The 19,888-nt window shown below is 52.6% G+C and overlaps 1 protein-coding gene across 2 annotated transcripts in view; it reads left to right on the top strand.

The window, feature by feature from the left end:
- MICAL2 (microtubule associated monooxygenase, calponin and LIM domain containing 2) overlaps positions 1-19,888 on the top strand; it is a 235,169-nt gene that overhangs the window by 15,989 nt on the left and 199,292 nt on the right. For both annotated transcript variants that reach the window (XM_045290948.1, XM_004711613.2), the window contains exon 2: positions 8,370-8,438. The gene's annotated coding sequence lies outside the window, so the exon portion shown is untranslated. The remainder of the gene's footprint in view (positions 1-8,369; positions 8,439-19,888) is intronic.

Here is a 19,888-nt window from a genome sequence, read left to right as displayed (position 1 = left end):
ACAGAGACCTGCCCTCCAGGACAGAGGAGACTGCCCCCCAGGACAGAGGAGACTGCCCTCTAGGACAGAGACCTGCCCTGGGGCTTTCAGGATGGTGATCTTTCCCCATGTTTTTCGTGTGTTTGTTTTGTTGGGACTCATGCAAACCTTTGGTCAATGTTGTACTTTACTACTAATCCTTTTTTTTATTTTTGTAAATTATCTTATTGGGGGCTCCTACAGCTCTGTAACAGTCCATACATACATCCCATACATACATCAAGCACATTTGTCCGTATCTTGCCATCATCATTTCCAAAACATTTTCTTTTGAGGGGAACCCTTGGTATCAGCCCCTCTTTTTTCCTTACCCTCCCATTGTAAACCCTTGATAATTTTTAATTGTTTTTATTTTCATATTTTACACTGTCCACTGACTTCTTTCACCCACATTTCTGCTGTTCAGCCCCCTGGGTGGGGGTGAGGGGGGTGTATGTCAATCGTTGCTGTCAGTTCCCCCTCTTTAAGACGGGAAATCTTGACAGGAGCAGCCACCTCATCTTTCTCCCACCGAGTGGCTGGTAGGTTTGAGCTGCTAATCTTGTGGGTAGCAGCTCACTGTGTAACCAACTACGCCACCAGGGCTCCTTCTTTGTATGGAGTAAACCCCAAACCAAAACCTACTGCCGTTGATTTGATGTCCACGCAGAGCACCTCTGTAGAACGGGGTAGAACCGCCCTCGTGGGTTTTAGAGGGCCTCGTCTCTCTCCCAAGGAGCAGCTGATAATCTTGAACTCTACTCACCTTTATGGTTAGCAGCCCAACAGGTAACCACCATATAAGAAATGGTGATATGTAGGCATTATATGTCAATAAAATGGTTTAAAACATCAACTAAATCGACCTTAGAGGGGAGTGACCTAAAAGAAAAACTGGGTATAAGTAACTAACAATAGTGTTGACCCGTCTCATAGATATAAGACACAATAAGTAAGGAATTCTGATTGGCTAGTTTAGAATAATGTAGGATTATGAGTTGGGCTGCAAGCTGGCGTGGTTGGCAGTTCAAAACCACCAACAGCTCCTCCGGAGAGACTGGACTTTCTACTTCTGTCATTAGGGACAGTCTTGGAAACCCACAGGGGATCAATATGAGCCACCATGGAGTTTGGTTTGGTTTTGAGTTTAGAATTAAGAAGCTCTGGTGGCGTTATGCATTGGGCTCAAACCCACCAGCTACTCCGTGAGAGAAAGATGGGTTTTTTGCTCGGATAAAGACTTACAGCCTTGGAAACCCACAAGGGTAGTTCTGCTCTGTCCAGAGGGCCTCTACGAGCCAGAATTGACAGGATGGCTGAGAGCTTGGTGGTTTGAGTGTGAGTGTAGACTTCACAAGGCTGAGTGGAGGCAGGGCTCTGTCTCCTTCGGTCATCTGGTGCTCAGTCCTCAGGTGTGAGCTGGGGCCAGTCCCAGCTGCTTGCTCTTCTGTAGAAGTTGACCCAGGCCCAGCACATAGTGGGGCCACAGTAAACAAGACTTCCTCTCTTCCTTTCTGACTCCTGTCTCTTGAAAGCTTAGAAGTAACAAACTTGTTTGGCTGTTAGGCATGGGAGTCTTTGATGGTGGAAGAGCATGGGGCAGTTAACCAAGAGGCTGGAGGTTCAAGTCCACCAGGAGGCCCCTTGGAAGAAAGGCAGGGTAATCTCCTTGGGGGGGGGGGGAACCAGCCCCTGGAAAGCGTATGGAGCACAACACAAGAGCCTGCCAGGAATCAGAACCAACCGATGGCAGTTGTTTTTGCTTGCTTGCTTGTTTTGGTTTGTTAGGATCTTGGATTATGGATAGCCAGGGTTCAACAGGAGCCCTGGTGGCGTAGTGGGCTACTCGTGGAGATGGTTAACCAACAGGGTCAGCAGTTCAAACTCACCAGTCATTCTGAGAGAGAAAGATGCCTCCTGTGTAGATCCAGCTGCCCCTAACTCAGCATGCCTGCCTTTCCCGAGAGTTTCTCTCTCGCGGCTTCTTGGTCGAGATGTGGGTTGTGTACATTGACGGGGTGCCCAGCGAGGCCTTTTGTGGTTGGACTGGCCCAGGCTTACCTTCCAACTCTGCGACTTTGAGCTCTAATTCCTGGAGTCTCGGTTTCCTCATCTGAAATTGAGGCTCTGGTGCCCACCCCACAGGGAAGGCCATGGGGTTGGATGAAACAACCCCACAGTGCTAGTAGCCCTCGATCCCTGCCTCACTGCTCGGCGAATGAATGGCTGCTGAGGGGGCAGCTGGAAATGCACTGAAGAGCCGAAATGGCTTACCCAAGGTCTCACAGCTTGCAACCAGCATGGCTGGGACTCAAGCCCAAGACTCAGGAGCTGGCTAACCCTGGGACAAAAGACTTCTCCCCTCCCTCCACTTCCCCGCTTCTCCTGCTGCTTTGCATTCCATCCTCACAGGCCCTACTGAGTGCTCTTTCCTGGCAGGTGGAATGGGGACCGATGGAGGAGCAGGAAGTGGGACCCCTACAGCATCCTGTCTTCCTTAGCACTCCCATTGGTCCAGCGGGCCCTCAGACCCTGCCTGGTCTGTGCGCCAGTCCACACCGGGCAGGGAGGAGCCAGACAAAGCATGCCCTGGGGGAGCATGGGCACTTCCCTTTCACATCTTATTTCTTTTTAAAACAAAGGGTAATGCTGTAAGAGAAAGAGCAAGGGAAATACCTGCCTGGATTACCCCTGAGGCTCAGTCACTGTCTGAGCCCAGCTGCTGGGAAATGGAGAAGCCTGTCCTGGCAGGCAGGCCCTGGGACAGCGTGTGGCTCAGTGACACGAGGCGCTTGGCGCAGGTCGGCGGGTGAGGCCTGTGCTGGGATGAGACACCTGACTTCACACCCCTGCCAGGACAGCTTGAGTCCTGCCCACCCCCCAACCACCCCTGGGGCTGCTTCTCTTCCCACCACAGTGTGCTTGGGAGATTTGACTCAGTCTCAGATCCGGGCTGCAGCCGAGCTTATTTTCCAGCAGGTGTGGGAAGTTCCTTGCTTCCATCTCGTGGAGTCTCTGTTGGTCCCAGCTGATGGCTGGGCCTGGCTTGGGCTGGCCCACTGCTGTTGGAGTTTGTGGTTGTGCAGAGGTTGGTGGGGGCGCTGTACCTGCTCCCTTGTGTGGTCTGCCCGGGGCCTCGTGCTGCCAGGCTCTGGTCAGGGGTGACATCGGAGAAGGGCCTATCAGTGTGTTTTGTTGCCCGGTCAATCCCTCCACCCCTCATGCCTTTGTAAGTCCTTTAAACACATACCTGAAGGTGAAGCCCCACCCCTGTCTCCCAATAGAAATAAAAACCATTTTGCTCTGCAATTGATTCAGCCTCCTGGTGGTCCCAGGTGCATCGGAGGAGCACTGCCCTCCCCAGGGCTTTCAGTGGCCACGTTTCTGGAAGTAGATCACCAGGGCTTTCTTTCAAGGGCCCTCTGGTGGACTCGAACTGTCCACCTTTCAGTTAGTAGCCAAGAGTTGGTACTACCCAAGGACTCCAGGCCTTCTAATCTAAGCTCACTGCCACTGAAGTCAACGCTGGCTCCCATGGACCCTATAGGACAGGGCACAGCTGCCCCCGTGGGTTTCTGAGACTGGCTCTTCATGAGAGTAGAAAGCCCTGTCTTTCTCCTGTGGAGCAGCTGGGGTTTCGAAAGGCTGAGCTGGCAGTGACCAGCCCTCTGGAGTCCCTGCTCTTGGCTGCTCACTGAAAACCGGGGGGCTCCAGTCTGCCCAGAGGTGCCTCTGGAGAAAGCCTGGTGAGCTGCTTCGGAAACCCCAGCTTTGGAAGACGCTGCCTAGCAAGGTCGTCCCACTCTGACCTGTGGGCCACCATGAGTGAGTGAGGAGGGAGAGGACAGCGGGCAGGTGAGCCTTTTATCAGGAGGCCTGGGATCACCCTCTGTGAGCGCAGGCCCCATGGGTAGCAGGCGATGCGATGCGACATAATAACGTTATTGAGCGCTGTGCTAAGTGCCTTGGGGGTCTGTCTGGTTAGGTCAGGATCTCCCGGGAGAGGTGACCGAGCAGTACGACGACAGCAGAAAACCTGTCTAAGGCTGACAGATGCACCCTGGCTGAAAGAAAAAAGGGGGCGGTGTGCTATTTTCACTCATGAAGAAACTCAAGTCCAGGAAGGAAATGTGCTGAGGGTGTCCTTAGGGTGCCCATAGGTGCCGCCTCTCCTACCTGAGCCTCTTCCGGGATGGTGGGAGCTGCGGAGTCTCGCCACCTCCCTCTGGTGGGTGTGCGCACAGGTGTGAGTGGCAGCTCAGGTGACCCAGGTGAGGCCTGCAGTGTGCGGAGATGGCAGCACAAGGGGCAGACTGGGCATTAGACACCGCGGCTTTGGTGTGCCAGGTTTTGGATCTCCCTGAGCCTCGGCTCACAGCGACAATGGGTCAGTGACCCTCCAGCTCCTGGAGGGTGTAGACAGCCGAGTAAAGCCACACAAGCCCAAGAGTCTGGCCCATGTGCTCGGCACATCTCGGTGCTCCATCAGGACCCTTCATTGACCCTTCCACCCCTCCCCCACGTCGCTTTTCTGTTTTACTTCCTCATCTTGAAAAAAGAGTTGTTTCAAGTAACCGCCTGGATTTTTTTCAGTACTACTTTGAAGTCCATGAAAATCGGCTCCAATTTCCTCCTTTCTCTTCTCCCCTTTCCTAGTGGGCATGGCACAGGGAGTCCTGGGTCCCAGGCTGGCTTCCCTGCCAGGGGCGGCTGGCCTGGCCTTCTTCCTTGTCGTTTTTGGTTTCAGCATCTCCCTCTACCAGGAAGGGCACCCGTCCACGGCCCCACCTCCCTTGTTGAGACACCTTGCTGCCCCGTGCTTCTGGTTTCCCTGGCTGCCTGGCTCTCGGCTTGTCTTCTGGGCAGCCTGTAGCCATGATCCAGTCTCCAGTCCTTGAGTAGTGCTGTTCGTCGGGACCTTTGGTTTCAAGTGGCAGCGGCTTCCCTTAAACAGGCTTGTCTACAAAGTGGGGGTGGGGGGGCTTGGAGGGTCTGTGGGAGGCTCAGTGCAGCAGGAGGGGCTGAGGATCCAGCTCTAGGAAGGGGCCACGTGACCTCTCACACCCCCAACTACCAGTCTCTGCTCAGTGGGTCATGGCTGCCAACTCCACGCAGCCCTCCATCTGACCAGAGAGCGAGTCCTTCCCGGGCCTGTCCAACCTGGAACACAGCCCAGCTGAGAGGGCATGCACATCCTGTATTCCAGTGCCTGCGGCCAGAGAAGACAGATACACCCAGGAACCAATCTTGGACCCTACTCTCCCTTTTCCGGCAGGGGAGGGGGCGGAATTAGCGGCTGTAATCAAAAGGAAGGGAGAGAGAGATCTGAGTGCTATTAATAAGAATAATACCCCGGACAGCATTTCCCTAAAGACACATCTTGGGAGAGGAGGAGAAGTGGAAACGGGATTCACAAGGAGGAAGTGGGATAAGCGAGGCTCCAATTCCCCAAACAAAATGTGTATCAAAATGTGTCGGATGGAAAACGGATCCGCTCTGTCCATCTTTCCCCACCTTAACAATAAGACGCTGCATAGAGACGCCACTGGCCCCTTCAAAAAGGAAAGAAAGAAGATGACAGAAGTTGCTTTTGTTGAATGCTTACTAAGCCTTTCAGTGGCATTGTCACTTCCATCACCAACCTTGATTTGCATAGCAGGAAACTGAGGCACGGGGAGGTGAAGCCATTTGCCCAGAGTCACACTGCTGGTCTCTGAGAGAATGGGGGTTGAACCCAAGCAGAGGGCTCCAGAGGCTGTGTGGTGTGCTCAGCCACCCCCTCCAAGGCTGGCAAGACCAGCAGGCGTCTGCTCCGAGCACTTACCTGAACGGGAGCAGTAAGTCAAAGCATGATGTCACGTCTTCTTCAACACAGCCCCGTGAGGTCGGTGTTAACAGTGGCCCCGTTGCCAGGGAAGACCCAGGTTCCCAGAGGTTGCAGGGCTTACCCAGGACCACCTGGCTGATAAGTGAGAGAATTGGGATAGGAACCCAGTTTGCCTGATCCCAAAGCTGGAGCTGCTGTCCACCTTGCCGGCTGACCTGTGCCCTTGGCTTGTTTTATTAGGTGTTCTCACCTGTTGCTTGCAGGGGGTGGGGTGGGGTGGGGTGAGGAGAGACCTGCCCCAGCATCCTGAGCCTCTTCGCTCTTCTCCTGAGGGCATGCTGCGGAGGGGCTGGGTGTGAGGCTCTGAACTGGTCTTGGGTGTATTTCAGATGAACAAGACTTCAGAGCTTCTAAGCCTGGGTGGATTCCTTCAAAGGAAGTTCATGGAGCGCCTAGTGGTGCCAGATCTGGTTCTAAGGGCTTGGAATTCCCTCACAGACGTCCCCTGCCTCTGTGGGGCTGGGTGTGAGCGCATCAGAAAGGAAGGGGTCCCTGAGGGTCCTCTCTCCTTGGGATTCCTAATTTCTTGCAACCCACGGGGACCACTAAGGTCGACAGGACAGCTTTCCTATTCAGCCCCCGTTGGGTTCCCAGAGGGCAGGAGACCTTGTGCTTCTTTCTACACTTGGGATTGGGATGGGAGCATGTCTGACAGGAGGCGTTGATCTTCATTCCGCTTGTCTAGGAGAAGCAGAGTCGATGGTCAGTCCTTGTGGACTGGTCTAGTCTTGCCTCCCTCCATCGCACCGTAAAGGAACCCAAAGAAGGCCTCCATGAGCCCTGGTTTCCCAGATGCTGGTCTCCGCAAGGCCCCAGGGTAGGTAGGCGCTTCTGTACCTAAGACCTAGGCAGACCACTTGGTTCAATGGGCAGTGGAATTCTATTCCAGGATGTCCGGCTCCCTTTACCCTCCCACTGAAGGCTCACCAGGAGCCTTCCCGGGAGAAGCAGAAGCAGGTACTCTCAAGGCCACCAGCCGTTCAGCCTCTGACTTGAGGCAGCAGCACCGGGCCTATAGCTCAGGCTGATAGAATGTAGCCCAGGCGGGTCAGCCTGTTTGTCAGTGGGCACAGGTCCAGCAGGGCGTGGGCTTGATAGTGAGGATGATGCCGATGATTGCAGCGTCTTCCCAGGTGGTTGTCCGTGTAGGTCGCTAGGCAGCTCACCAGGTATGCGGGCCCATCTCTCCCGTGCTGGGTGTTGGCATCCAGGAGGATCCCTACGGCATCATCTTGGCGAGAAAGGCCAGGTGTGCTGGGCATTTGGGCCTAGAGTCAAATACTGCCAGACAGCAGGGCCTTTCAGGTGTCTTCTCCGAGTCACCGATTCCTCACGACTGAGGAGTCACTCAGATAAAGTAAGTCCAGTCTTTCACGGTGCTGGCGACCTGCACCGTGCCCGCTCCAGCGAGAACTCCTGGATGCGGCCCATCTCCCCCGCACATGGAAGGGTGCACGAGTGAGAGCATGCGTGTGTTTGTATGGGCAGTGGGCCCACCATCCTGTTGAGCAACGTATGTTTACTTCCCTGGGTGTGGGTAGTGCCGCTTCTAGAGCTCAACTTTCACACCTGTGCTAGCTTTTTCCTCCTGAGGTTACCGCTTGGGTATTTCAGCTTCGCAAAGAAAGCAGGTCAGGGGAAATCGTTCGAGATGTCTTGTAACGCTGACATCCATTCTCCAAGCAGGTGTGTGGGCATGTTCTGCAGAAGCAATATGCTGCAAGCCAATCATCTGGGTGTCCGCTGGTTACCCAATTTGATGGGCCAACTTGGCCATGCCCAAGTGGTCTGCACTTGGGGGTAGGCCGCATGGCGGGCCTTTTGCACCTCAGGTCATTTGAAAGATGGTACCTTTGGTGACTGGCCATCCAATTGTATAGCACCTCAGTTTGCTTGATCTCTTAACTTAGCCATTCCGATCCCTTCCCTTTTTACGAGCCCTCCCAAAGGAAACCTGCTGCCACCCACAGTGACCCTGTAGCATGGAGCAGAACGGTTGCAAAGGGTTTCTGAGGCAGCAAATCTTTGTAGACACGGTCTGCCCCATTTTTCTCCCAAGGAGCATCAGGTGGGTTTGAACCACTGACCTTGGATGGAGCAGTCCAGTCCCTGCCCCATGGCACCACCGAACCTTCCATTGGTACTAAAGCAGCCAAAGAAAGCCTTCTTCTTCAGACCCTCCTTATTCTTCCAGGGATGCCCTGGCATGGAGGTGGGAACCGCCCCTAGGGTGCCGCGGGATCTCGGACAGGAGAGTGTATGTAGCGCTGATTCTTTTTTCACATGCAGATGCTAGTGGGGCTCAGAGAGGAGTGCTCTGTCCCTTTCGCCTGACTGGGTCACGGGGCACTCGGGGGAAAAATGCATAGGCATACGGAACAGCTCTAGGGGAGAAGAAGACAAGAGAAGTCTGTCACGGGAGATCACGTAACCGGCACTAATGACTGGGTCTTTGTTTTTAAAGGAACATGGCAACCTGTGTGTGGCTCCTTCAGGAAGGAGAGGAGTAACCATCGTGATGCCTAAGAGTCGAGTAAGTAGCTCCCACTGGTGGATCTCTTTTAAGCCATTGAGTAGCTCTTGGGGGGTAGGGGGGATGGGACTTAAAAAAAAATCATTTTATTGGGGGCTCATACAACTCTTATCACAATCCATACATACATCAATTGTGTAAAGCGCATTTGTACATTCATTGCCCTCATCATTCTCAAAACATTTGCTCTCCACTTAAGCCCTTGGCATCAGCTCCTCATTTTCCCCTCCCTCCCAGCTCCCCACTCCCTTATGAACCCTTGATAATTTATAAATTATTATTTTGTCATATCTTACACTGTCTGACATCTCCCTATACCCACTTTTCTGTTGGGGCAGGACTTTATGGTTAGAAATATGTCGGGTGCCCTTTTCTTCAAGCCCAAGTCAATGTGACCCCCAGTTGAGGAAAGACCCCTGGTAGAAGCGTTGGTTTCTGTGTTATCTGGGTACATTAGAGAAACAAATCCACAGAAACCCATATGTATAAGAGAGAGTTTTATATAAAGGTTAAGTGCACATCAAGAAAACATCCCAACCCAGTGCTGCCCAAGCTCACAAGTCCATTATTAACCCATATGTCTGACACCAGTCCACAAAGTCCTCCTCGATCTCACAAAGCACAAGCAATGATACCGACCGCAGGAGGAAAGCTGAATCAGTAAATGTGTAAGCATCTCAGTGCTTGCAGGGGTCTCCACACGGCTGCTCCAGCACCCAGGGCTGCATTTGGGTAGGTCCATGCGGCTTCTCCTCGGGATGTCTTGCAGGATGTGAGCCTTGCCAGCTGAAGCAGGGAACTGGCTAAGGCAGCTGCACCCTGGTCCGACCATCACAAAGCAAGAGATTTGAGAACTAAAAAGGCGAGGCTTACCAAGCCATTTATCTCTCCGTCCTTCACTTAACCCCACATGAGTTTATTGGCCAGGTTGGCACAATAAACTTTAACTAACTCAGTTTCCCTCCTTGGTCCTCATGTCTACCACCTCCTAGGTTGCACAGCCTCCCCGAGGTCAGAAGCAAGGAGAGAGAAGGGTTGAGACTGAGACTTGTTTGGGGAGGTAAAGCACCCACCCTCACCCCCTGGCATTTCTGCCCCTCTTCTAACCCAGACAAGCCACTCAGCTGCTCTATTTTCCAAGTCTTGGCTCTGATGCTCTTTGGGCCTCTGCTGCCCCGGATCAGGGCCAAGGCAAGAATCTAGCCAAACTGCATGCTGGAGAAAGTGAATCCAGAGCGCCTCAGCCCATTTGTCCAAGATTTTTATTTTTAATGAGATCGAGTCATCTTCATCTGCTTGGGCCCCATTCTGTGGTGAACAAACTGTTTAAATCAGGTCTGTAGATTGCCATAGCCTTGGTGGTAGTGGTTCCGAGCTGGGTGGGCTGAGATCCACATGACCCGCAGTTCAGTCTGCTAGTAGCTCCTCGGAAGAGAGACGGGGCTTTCTGCTCCTACAAACAGTGACAGTCTCAGAAACCCACTGGGGTCTCTGTGAGTCAGCATTGACTCGATGGCATGAGTTTGGTCGGTTGATTTAAGGTCATGGGAGGCATACGACCTGGTGGGCCAAAATCAGTAATGGGCTTTTAATCAAAGTATTATTAATTCAACTTTTTGCAAATCGGGGAAAAAGGTTTGCAGGTCAGTTTTCCATCCAACAATTCACACGCAGTTTGTTTCACACCACTGATTGCAGTTCCCACCGTGTGACGTCGCGTAGCCCACTTCCTCCTTGTGTTTTCAGTTTCCATTCCCCTCCTTGCCCCGCCCGTCTTTGTCCTTGGCTAAATGCCGCCCTCTGATCTCCACTGGTGGATGGTTCTTAGGTCTGTATGCCTCCCTCGTCATGGTCTCCTTCTAGGCCTGTAGCTTCTTTAGTAGAAAATTGGGCCCTAGGGGTGAGAACAGCTCAGAGGGAATTTACTGGAGGCCTAATCTACGTGCATTTCCTCTTCACTTTTGCTTTTAACTGAAACCAGGTAAGAATTGGTCAGAAGGGAGATCGAATGATAAGATACTACATTTTAACCAACAACACCTGCCGTAATCAACATTACGATGCTCTTTGCCTGATAACAAGGCTAGTCGAATCCTTCACTCTCCTCAGAGGGGATTCTCTGGAGGCTTAATTCGTGTGAGGACCCTGCAAATGGATTGGGGGCTTCCACTGTCATTCATAGCCTTCAGCAAACCAGGTATTCACAAAATAAGCTGATACAGTTCCCTCCCTCAGATTTGGATTTTATTTACAATCCCTGGATCACGCAGGCTGAAGTTCTTTTTTGGTGGTTGCCCTCCTGGTCTCCTGAACCGACCTTCCCTCTGCTCTCCCCGGCTTCACCTTCTGCCGCCTGTGCTGTGTCCTCTATAGAGCTACAAGAGACCCACCGCAGATACCCTTTTGACCTGTCACTCGTTGGCCTTCAAGCCCCTCCAGTCTGACCTCAGTCTCTCCTCCTGCCTTATTTTCTGCCTCTGCTCTCTGTCCTGGCTCAGTCCCACAACTCCTGGTCCAGGTCACACAGTCTGAACACACTGTTTCTGTGAGAAACCTCTTTCACTTTCCCTGGCAAAGTGGGTGCCGCCTCCTTTGCCCTCCATCACATGCCTCAGCTACACCACAGGCCGCAGTTTGGTCTCATTCACCTCTTCAGCTCACCCACCAGCCGTAGGAGCCTCCAGGAACTGGCCTCTCACCTTCTTGCCCAAGTGGGCAGCCTCACTCCAGCCAGCCCCAAGGCCTGCCATTTCCCAGGGGGTGGGTAGCTGCTTGCTGACTGAAGGAATTAAACCCCAAGGCCTGTTTACAGGTGTTACAGTTAATGAATGGCTCCTGGAGCTTTGCACTCTGGGAGGGGAAATCGTCCTATCATTTGTTTTGTAGACGTGGAGATTGGGGTCTGAGCAGTCACAGAACTTGCCCCAGGTTGTGGGCTAACGAGGCCCAGGCCTCCCATCTTTGGTATCTCTTTCTAGTTTGGTTTCTGTAATGCCAAACTTGATAATTAAAGGGGGCCGGAGAGATTATTTAGAGCAAACCTCTCATTACCAGATAGGGAAACTGAGACCTGGCCTGAAGATACTTTCTCAAGGGCATGTAACTTGGCGCCCAATGCAGACGTGGAACACAGGCTCTCGTTCTTCCACGTTGCTGCCCTCCTTCTGTGGACAGCAATCAGAGGACCCTGGGGGAGGATGAATCTGCTACCAGGAGGACGAGGAACTTGGAGAGAGCACTTGGAGATGAATGGAATGGGCCCAGCCCCCCTGGAGTGTCCTTGGAGACTTCGTGAGGCTGGACCAGTGCCTAGGTTTGGTTGAAGGAGGAGAGAGGGTAAGGGGAGAGCCGTGGGGTTCAATCCCAGACAGAGGCTGTAGCATGAGGCGACACCCTGCTGGAGGGCAGCGGGTGGGCGTGTCTGGGTCTTCTGAGGCTGGCACGTGGAGGTGAGGAAGTGAAGCTGAGAGTTGTCCTGTGGATGAGGAAGCGTTGAGGGCACCAGAGGAAAGTTGTTCCACTAGTTCTGACCCTTAGTACCCGGGGAGGCACGGGCACGAGCAGTCTGCTGCGGCCTGAGCACCCCGTTTCTTTCCTGGAAACGCACCCAGACTGCAGAGTTCTTGCCCAGGTAGGCCGGGCACCAAGCATGAATCCTCTCATTGTCTAAAGCGTGTGTGGGCCGGGAAGTGTGTGCCTTTCCGCCCGGCTCAGTCCTATTGCATCCAAGGGAGCAGTTTTGTTTTTGACTAGCCAGCCTTCCAGCTGGCCTGACCCCCACCCCACCCCGACTCTCCGCCCCAAATCCTGGGTCTCTCCTGGATCGGTCCTTCAGTGGTGGCTTGACACAGGGCTGGGCGGGCCCCACATTTCTCTGCTTCTCTTTGCACATGCACACTCCTCCTCCTCTTTGTAGTATCCCGGCCTTATAGACTGGGAGACTGGGACTGACCCCTGGCCCCAGCGCCAGGGGCAGGTTGGAACCTACAATTTGCCCAAATGACAGAGAACGTGTTGGAACTGAATGGGCACCCTGCACTGTTTTGCGGAGCATCTCCAGACCATAAACTTCTCAGGGCCGGGAAAGTGGGTCAGGCCCTGTCATTCACGTGGGCGCTTCGCTCGCCCTCTCACTTTAGGGTTTACAACGAGATCGTTTCCCATTCCTCAGATGTGCCCGTGGGCTTGCTCCCATTTTGCAGCTGAGAACGTGGACATCCATAGGATATAAACAGGCCACCGTAGCTGATCGCAACGATCAACGTGTAACCTCCCCCCTCCCCAGGGGGACGAACAACAGAAACGTGGGTGCAGGGAGACAGCGGACAGTGTAAGATATGACAATAACAATATTTTATAATTTATCAAGGGTTCACGGGTGTGAGAAGGTGGTGGAGGGAGGGAAAAGAGGAGCTGGTACCAAGGGCTCACGTAGAAAGAAAATGCTTTGAAAATGATGATGGCAACATATGCACAAATGTGCTTGATACAATGGATGTATGGATTATTATAAGGGCTGTAAGATCCCCCAATAAGATGATAAATAAAAAAATTTAAAAACAAATATGTATTTAAGAGTTTGGAAGGTGGAAAAATAAATAAATAAACAAACAGGCCATGGTGAAGGGCTGGGCTGGGGTACCACCCAAGGCCTCTGTGTGTAATTCCCTGGTCTCTCTCCCGAGTGCTGACCACATGCAAATCTCTGAAGTGCCTCGCACAGAAGAGGCGCTCAGTACATATTTGCTGAGTGTGTGGACTTTGGCTCTTTTCTCTTTTGGCCACTACTCTTGACCGTCAGCAGATCCACTGTGAGCACATTGGGAGCACTACCCTGTGAAGTAACAGTATTTGAATTTCATGCCCCGATAAGAAACCAGTGAGCCCTCTTCTCGCCGAGCCTTGCCTCTGGAACTGGGTCATGCACACTGAATAATTAATTCCTTGACTCTTACTCAGAGCTTCCTCCTCCTGAGGTGGAGGTGATGTGTGAGTCAGACATTGTTCTTCAAAAGGCCCCTGGCAGAGGCTCAGCCAATTGTTTGCTATCATAAACCGTCAGATTAGCCCTTTAATTGCCTGTGAATACTATCTGTGCCTAAACAGATCCAGGGGGTTAAGCCACTCTTCCCTGACCACATCTAGATGGAGGGATGAGGGATCTCGCTGCCATGGAATGAATTCCAACTCGCAGTGACCCCAGAAGACAAGGTAGAACTGCCCCTGGGAGTATCTGAGACTTGTCGCTCAATATACAGAGGTAGACAGTCTCGTCTTTCTCCCATGGAGTAGCTGGGGAGTTTCAAACTGCTGGCCTTTGGGTTAGCAGCCCAACACGGAACCACTATGCCTGGGCAGTAGGGACAGTGGTGAGTTATCTTAGATACTTAGGGTGGAGTAGGGATGGGAGGACTTACCTTTTCCCTGCCGCTGACCTCTGAACTTGAGAGTGTGTGGTCAGCCCCAGAGAAAAAGGAAATGAGGAAACAGGAGTCTTGTCAGACTCAGAAGGCATGCACCAGGTAGGAGAGGCGGTTTTCAGAACATCGGCTGGGTCGGATCCTTCCCGACGTGACATTTGGGTCGTGTTTCATATAGTCTCCAGGCGATCCACCTGGCCTCATTAGAGCAACCTAATTAGACTCTGGAGGTCAACAGAGTTGAGTGGAAAAAAAATAGGGCTGGGCCCAAAAGACCCACATTCTCCTCTTGGTGTTTCTCAGATCAGCTGTTTGACCTTGGACAGGTCAGATACTTACTGGCTCTCTGAGTACTTCCTGGGGAAAGTGCTCAGGGAGCTTGGAGAGTTGGGCTACACGGAGCTTAAAGCAGCCTCTCAGACTTTTGGGGGGTCTGAGCTGAGCCGAAGCCCTTTTTGTGTCATTAGCACGGTGTTAGCCCCCTCTTTCTCCTCCTCCTCCTCCTCCTCCTCCTCCTCCTCCTCCTCCTCCTCCTCCTCCTCCTCCTCCTCCTCCTCCTCCTCATGTGGCCCCAGCTTGCCTATGCAAGCACTTTCCTTCTGGCCTTGGTAGCTTTGTCACCTCTCCCCTGCCCCTCCCTGAGATATGCCAGAGCACAGATAAGCACTGCCAGTTCCTGCCCCTGTCTCCTGCATGGGAAAAAGCATTGGACCGAGAGAAGCCAGCTGGTCGGGGAAGGAAGGGAGAAAGTCCTTGGGTGAGCGGGTCACTCACTGTGATAGCCAGGATCTTGGTGCTCCATTGGAGCTGGGCTCGGCTGAGTTGGGCTGCCCTGATGGCAGCACACACATTCTTAGGAGCATGGACCACGCTTATTCTCTCCTCCTGCCTAGACCCTGGGGTCAGGGTGACCTGACACGGGGCAGCTCTGTGGCAGTAAGGGTGGTAGTGTCGGGGAAAGTCTATTGAGCAAGAGCCAAGAGATGTCCATCCGTTAATGAGTTAAAAAAAGAGAAAGAGCTAGGGAGTTCCAGTCTTAGCGTTTGAAAGCTGCAACGCTTTAACCAATCACAAAATCCCATTCTATTTTGTGAGTCAAGAAACTGAGGCTCAGAGATACGGCACCCAAACTCCACGAGCAAGCTGGTGCAACTCTGAGCTGGAGCCCATGGCTCCTGCCTCCCAGTGGAGAAGCTCTTCCCTCCGTATGCGTCCCTCTCCACTTCTCTCGTGGACCCGGAGCTGGAGTGTCTTCAGGAGTGAGTAGGGCCCCACTGTTCCTGCCTCACTGTTTACTGAGTGCTAATAAAACTTGGGCGCAGCAGCGTAGAGCTGTTGAGGCTCCTTGTGTGGGCTGTTTGCCTTGTACTTAGGGACTTAGCTCTGTAGAGTCAGCATTATTCTGTTTTATGGTGTGTCTTGGGGTGAAAGAGTAATTCAAGACCGACAATGAGGGCTGTGACAGCCTCTGCAGTAGTGACCTCTTGTCAACGGCCCGCAGATCCAAAGCACCTGGGCTTCGTTGGTGAGCAGGCTTTGGTGAGGAAACCTCTCTCGAGGGCCTGCTTGAGGGCAGCCTGGGTTGGCCCTTGGTCTGAGAGGACTCTTTGGCTGAGAGGCTGGCCGCTTATTGCCATGTGGCCCAGGATGGAAACCACTTCCCTTTTCTTTCCAGATCCCATTCCATAGTGGGGTCAACACTTGCTATGGAGAGAAAGGCAGTGACTGCCCTTGGCGCTCGCTCACTCGACAGGCACTGGGCTTATGCATGGTGCCACGTTGTGTATGCCTCCCTCCGCGCAGCTCTCTGAGGCGTGGGCATGGCTCTTCTCTGGACTGAGGAAACGGAACCATCAGGGACAGGTTAAATAGCATGCCGGCATCGCAGAAAACTTGGGACTCAAATTCAGGCTGCCTAACTCTTAAGCCCTTTCTCCTTCCGTCCACATTGCCCGCAGTCTCTGTTTGCACAGAGGGGACAGGCGTGGCTTTTCTCAGGGACTTCAAAGTGCCAGGTCGTGGGCTGGGTTCTGGGGATGCAAAGGACCTAGCCCCCTGTCCCCCGGGAGTGGTGTCCTATGATGAGACAGACAGGTTACGTAGTCACGTAAGTGTCATCGAAATGTCATCCTGGAGGGCCACGCCAACTCCTTGGGGAAAAGGGAGCAGCCCGCAGGGAAGGTTGCATAAAAGTAGTGCTCTCTCAGACTTGGGTGTTGAAGGCTGAGTAGGAGATTGCTAGGAAGAGGGTTTTCTGGGTCAGAGGCGTGGTGGTGGGCAAGGGATTTCTTTCTATGCTGAGGGGGAAGGGGGTGCAGGCATCGGCGAGAGAGAAGCTGGAGGGGGGGTGGACTTGGCACCAGACGACAGGGTGGTCAAGTGCATGTGAGAGTAGCGGGAAGCAGCAGCAGTGGAGCCTGCAAAGGTTCTCCAAAAGGCAGCTCCCAGGCATCTGGAGGAAGAAGATGTGGGCGGGGCTTGTTTTCAGGCCAGGCCCTGTTCTCTGTGCCTCATGGCTCACGCACCAGTGGAAGTGATTATTGATGGAGCAGGGAGCCGGGGTAGGACAGGCCACACTGATGGTTTCGTATTTAACATGTCTCAAATTCCTCTCACCAAATAGGCAGAGAGCAACCCCCCTTGCGAGTTCATGTGCAGACTGGCTCTCTCGGACTGCCTTCATTCCAGACAGGGGTGATAGGCTAATTCCACAGGGGCCCCTCAGTGGGTCACTTTGAAGGACTGACCCACACCAGTACAAGGCCAATTTTTATTTTGTGTTTCGTTGTTGGCTTTCTAACGATCCCATCTGTCCTTTGCTCCTTTTGTCCCCCTTTCATTGGGATTGAGCCTTGTGAATGATCTTATGCGAGCTTTCTCTTTCAGGGTTTGTTAGCTCCCACGTTTGCATATTTTACTCGCTGATTGCCATTTATGGTATCCCCCTGGAACTTATTACCGTTTTCATTCTTTTTTGGTGACATTTTATGGTGACTTGGGTGGAAGCAGGAGCCCTGGTGACATAGCAGCTGTGTGTTGGGCAGTTAACTGCCAGGTCAATTGTTCAGAACCACCAGCCACTCCTCGGGAGAAAAATCAGGCTTTCTACTGCTGATAAGACAAGGGGGTGAAGGGAGTTGTCGGACAGGGCAAGATATGACAAAATAATCATCTATAAATTATCAAGGGCTCATGAGGGAGGGGAAAGCGGGGAGGGAGGGGAAAAATGAGGAGCTGATGCCAGGGGTTTAGGTGGAGAGGAAATGTTTTGAGAATGATGAGGGCAATGAATGTACAAATGTGCTTTACACAATTGATGTGTGTATGAATTGTGGTAAGACTTGTATGAGCCCCTAATAAAACGATTAAAAAAAAGAGTTACAGTCTTCTCCATCCTATGGGTTTGCGATGAGTCTGAATCAGGTGGATGGCCTTGGGTTTGGGTTTGGGTGGAAGTTTACAGAGCAAATCTGTTTCCATTCAACCATTCATACCCCTTTTGTTTTGTGACCTCGGTTGCAACTCCCACGATGTGGCAGCATCTTCCCACTCCCTCCCTGGGCTTGCCGCTTCTGCCCGGCCTCTCCTCTCCCTTTCTGCTGGTGGTTTGTCTGCCAGTGAAGCCATGGGAGCAGGCCCATTTCTAAGTCTGAGAGGTTTGGAAGGTTCCACCCTGTCAGACCAGGAACCCTGGTCTTTTAAAACATTATTGATAATAATAATAAATGATGAGTTTGGGTTCACATTCCCCCCTCGATTCAGGACCTGCTCATGCGCTCCCTTTCAGGGCCGTTGGCAGTGGCGCCGCCATTTCGCTCTGGTCTCCGGGTCATGGAGGCTGAGATTCATGCATCTCAGCATCCAGTGGACTGATGGGTCTCGTGGGTCTTTCGTGGTCTCCGCCCTCCTTTCCTCTGGACGAGGAAGGCCAATCGTGGCACCTTCGATGGCAGCCTAGCATACCAGTTGTAAAAGCCCAGTTTGTGACACCCCCAAACAGGACAGAGAGCATTTTCTTTGTGGGCTGTTTTATACCAGTTTACTTTGGTGTTCCCCAAGACTAGTCCTGGCCCCCTGGGCCCAGCGACTCAGGTGCTCAGTCCTGCCTGGGAAGTGCCCGGTGACTTTGCTTTCTGAGTGTCTGTGTGCGGAGCGGTTTAAAAGCGTGGCGTCTGCAAGGCAAAAGCAGGAAGGAAGTCGATTATTTGCCACGAGGGTGAATTCCCAGGAGCCTTGTCACCAGGATTAAAATGAAAAATAATAAATCCCATTTTTAGAGCGAGTCCTCCAGGAACGATGATTATCTCCCGGTCATGGTCATAACTTTGTTTAATGAACACTTGGCTGAGTTGTGCCCCAAGAACTCCGTTGGAAAACTCAGCTTTGAGCCTGCATTGTGCACCGCGAGAGTGAGTCGAAGGGAAGGGCTTGCTGGTTTCAGCATGGCCCCATCTTTTTAGTGCCTGGGTTGCTGTGCTTTCTCAAGAATGAAAACAATGCTTTCTGGACAGTTGCTACTTATTTTAGTGAACTTGTTTTTCAGAATGTAAGCCCACGTTCCAAGTAATTCGTTTAGTGTCTTCACTCAGCCAACACAAATTTGCTACGCCGTGACTGTGGGAAGCGGTCTCCTAAACCATCGGGGGAAACTCACTGGGTGGATTCGACCAGCTGTCAATCAGTCGGCGAGTTGGGCCATCTTGAGGGGCATTTTGGCCCACCGAATGGCTTCGGCGCTGGCTGGGGTCTAAAGCCCTTGAGCCAGCATCTCTGAGCTCTCAGGAGTGCAGACTCTGAGTGCATCCCCCGCTCCCCCATCAAGAGAGCTGGGCATCCCCCTGCACATCTCCATTGTCCTTCCACTCCATGGCCCAGCCTGCACGCTCTTCCTAACTGCTACCCACTCGGCAAATGCCACAACGCTCCCATGCCCAGTCCTCGAGGGGGAAATGTATCTTGTCAGGTCAAGAATCTCCTCACAAGTTCCCTCGGCAAGTGAATGCATTTTAGGGACCGGTTCTATCAGAGAGGTCAGTCTTTATCTACTGTCTGAACCCTGACTTGGCTTTATAGCTCTTTGGGAGGAAATGGTTCCCAGGAGACTCCTGTTCCTCTGCACAGCAAGGGAGTGGGGCCACGTGGATCTTTCATCGCGTGTCTGCTCAGATGTCTGCAGTACCTCTTGAGAGCGGCAGCATATTTGACATGGGCAGGGAAATTCTTTGGGGCAGCGCCCTGGTGGGAAAGTGCTTTCTCAGCGCTGTTTGGCCCTGTCTGTTCTGTATAGCTCACTCTCCTGAGGTGAGAACTGTGTCCATGCTAACACATCGCTGGGCACACAGTGACCAGTGTCTGTTGAATGACTATCAGAAGGCACGAATGGCCAGCAAATAGATCCTTCGGTTTTCCCAAACCCCAAACCAAACTCGCTGCCATCTGGCCACCACCAACTCAGAGCAAACCCCTGAGGGTGCTGAGACTGTTTGCAGGAGTAGAAAGCCCAGTCTTTCTCCCTCGGATCTGCTGGTGGTGGCCAACTGCCGACTGTCGGGATCCCAGCCCAGCTCCAGTGCGAAGCCAAGAAGGAAGTGCATGGGACTGTGAGCTATCTGGGACCCGCCATTCTCCGCAGAACAGACCTCTGGTCTTGGGCACAAAGGGACTCCGTGCCTAGATGAGGGCACCTCCAAGCTAGGGCCTGGCGAGAGGACAGGCTGATCTTCAATCTGCATTCAGAAATTTCCCACCTCAAGACTACGTTCAAGGTTTAAGACAAACAAACACCATTGTCAACAACAACACAATACCGGAAATAGCAAGTGTTGGCAAAGTTGTAGGAACATTCAAACCCTCCTACAGCACCGATGGGCATATCAAATTCCATGGCAGGGAGTCACTGGTCCTATCTACCTACCTACCTTACTACCTACCTTACTACCTACCTTACCTACCTTACCTACCTTACCTACCTTACCTACCTACCTACCTTACCTACCTTACCTACCTACCTACCTTACCTACCTACCTACC

Source organism: Echinops telfairi, unplaced genomic scaffold (assembly GCF_000313985.2).
Source record: "Echinops telfairi isolate 266 unplaced genomic scaffold, ASM31398v2 ScPeMD7_60;HRSCAF=208, whole genome shotgun sequence".
Taxonomy (NCBI): Eukaryota; Metazoa; Chordata; class Mammalia; order Afrosoricida; family Tenrecidae; genus Echinops; species Echinops telfairi.
Note: the sequence above shows the minus strand (reverse complement) of the source record. Positions and strands in the feature narration are given on the sequence as shown.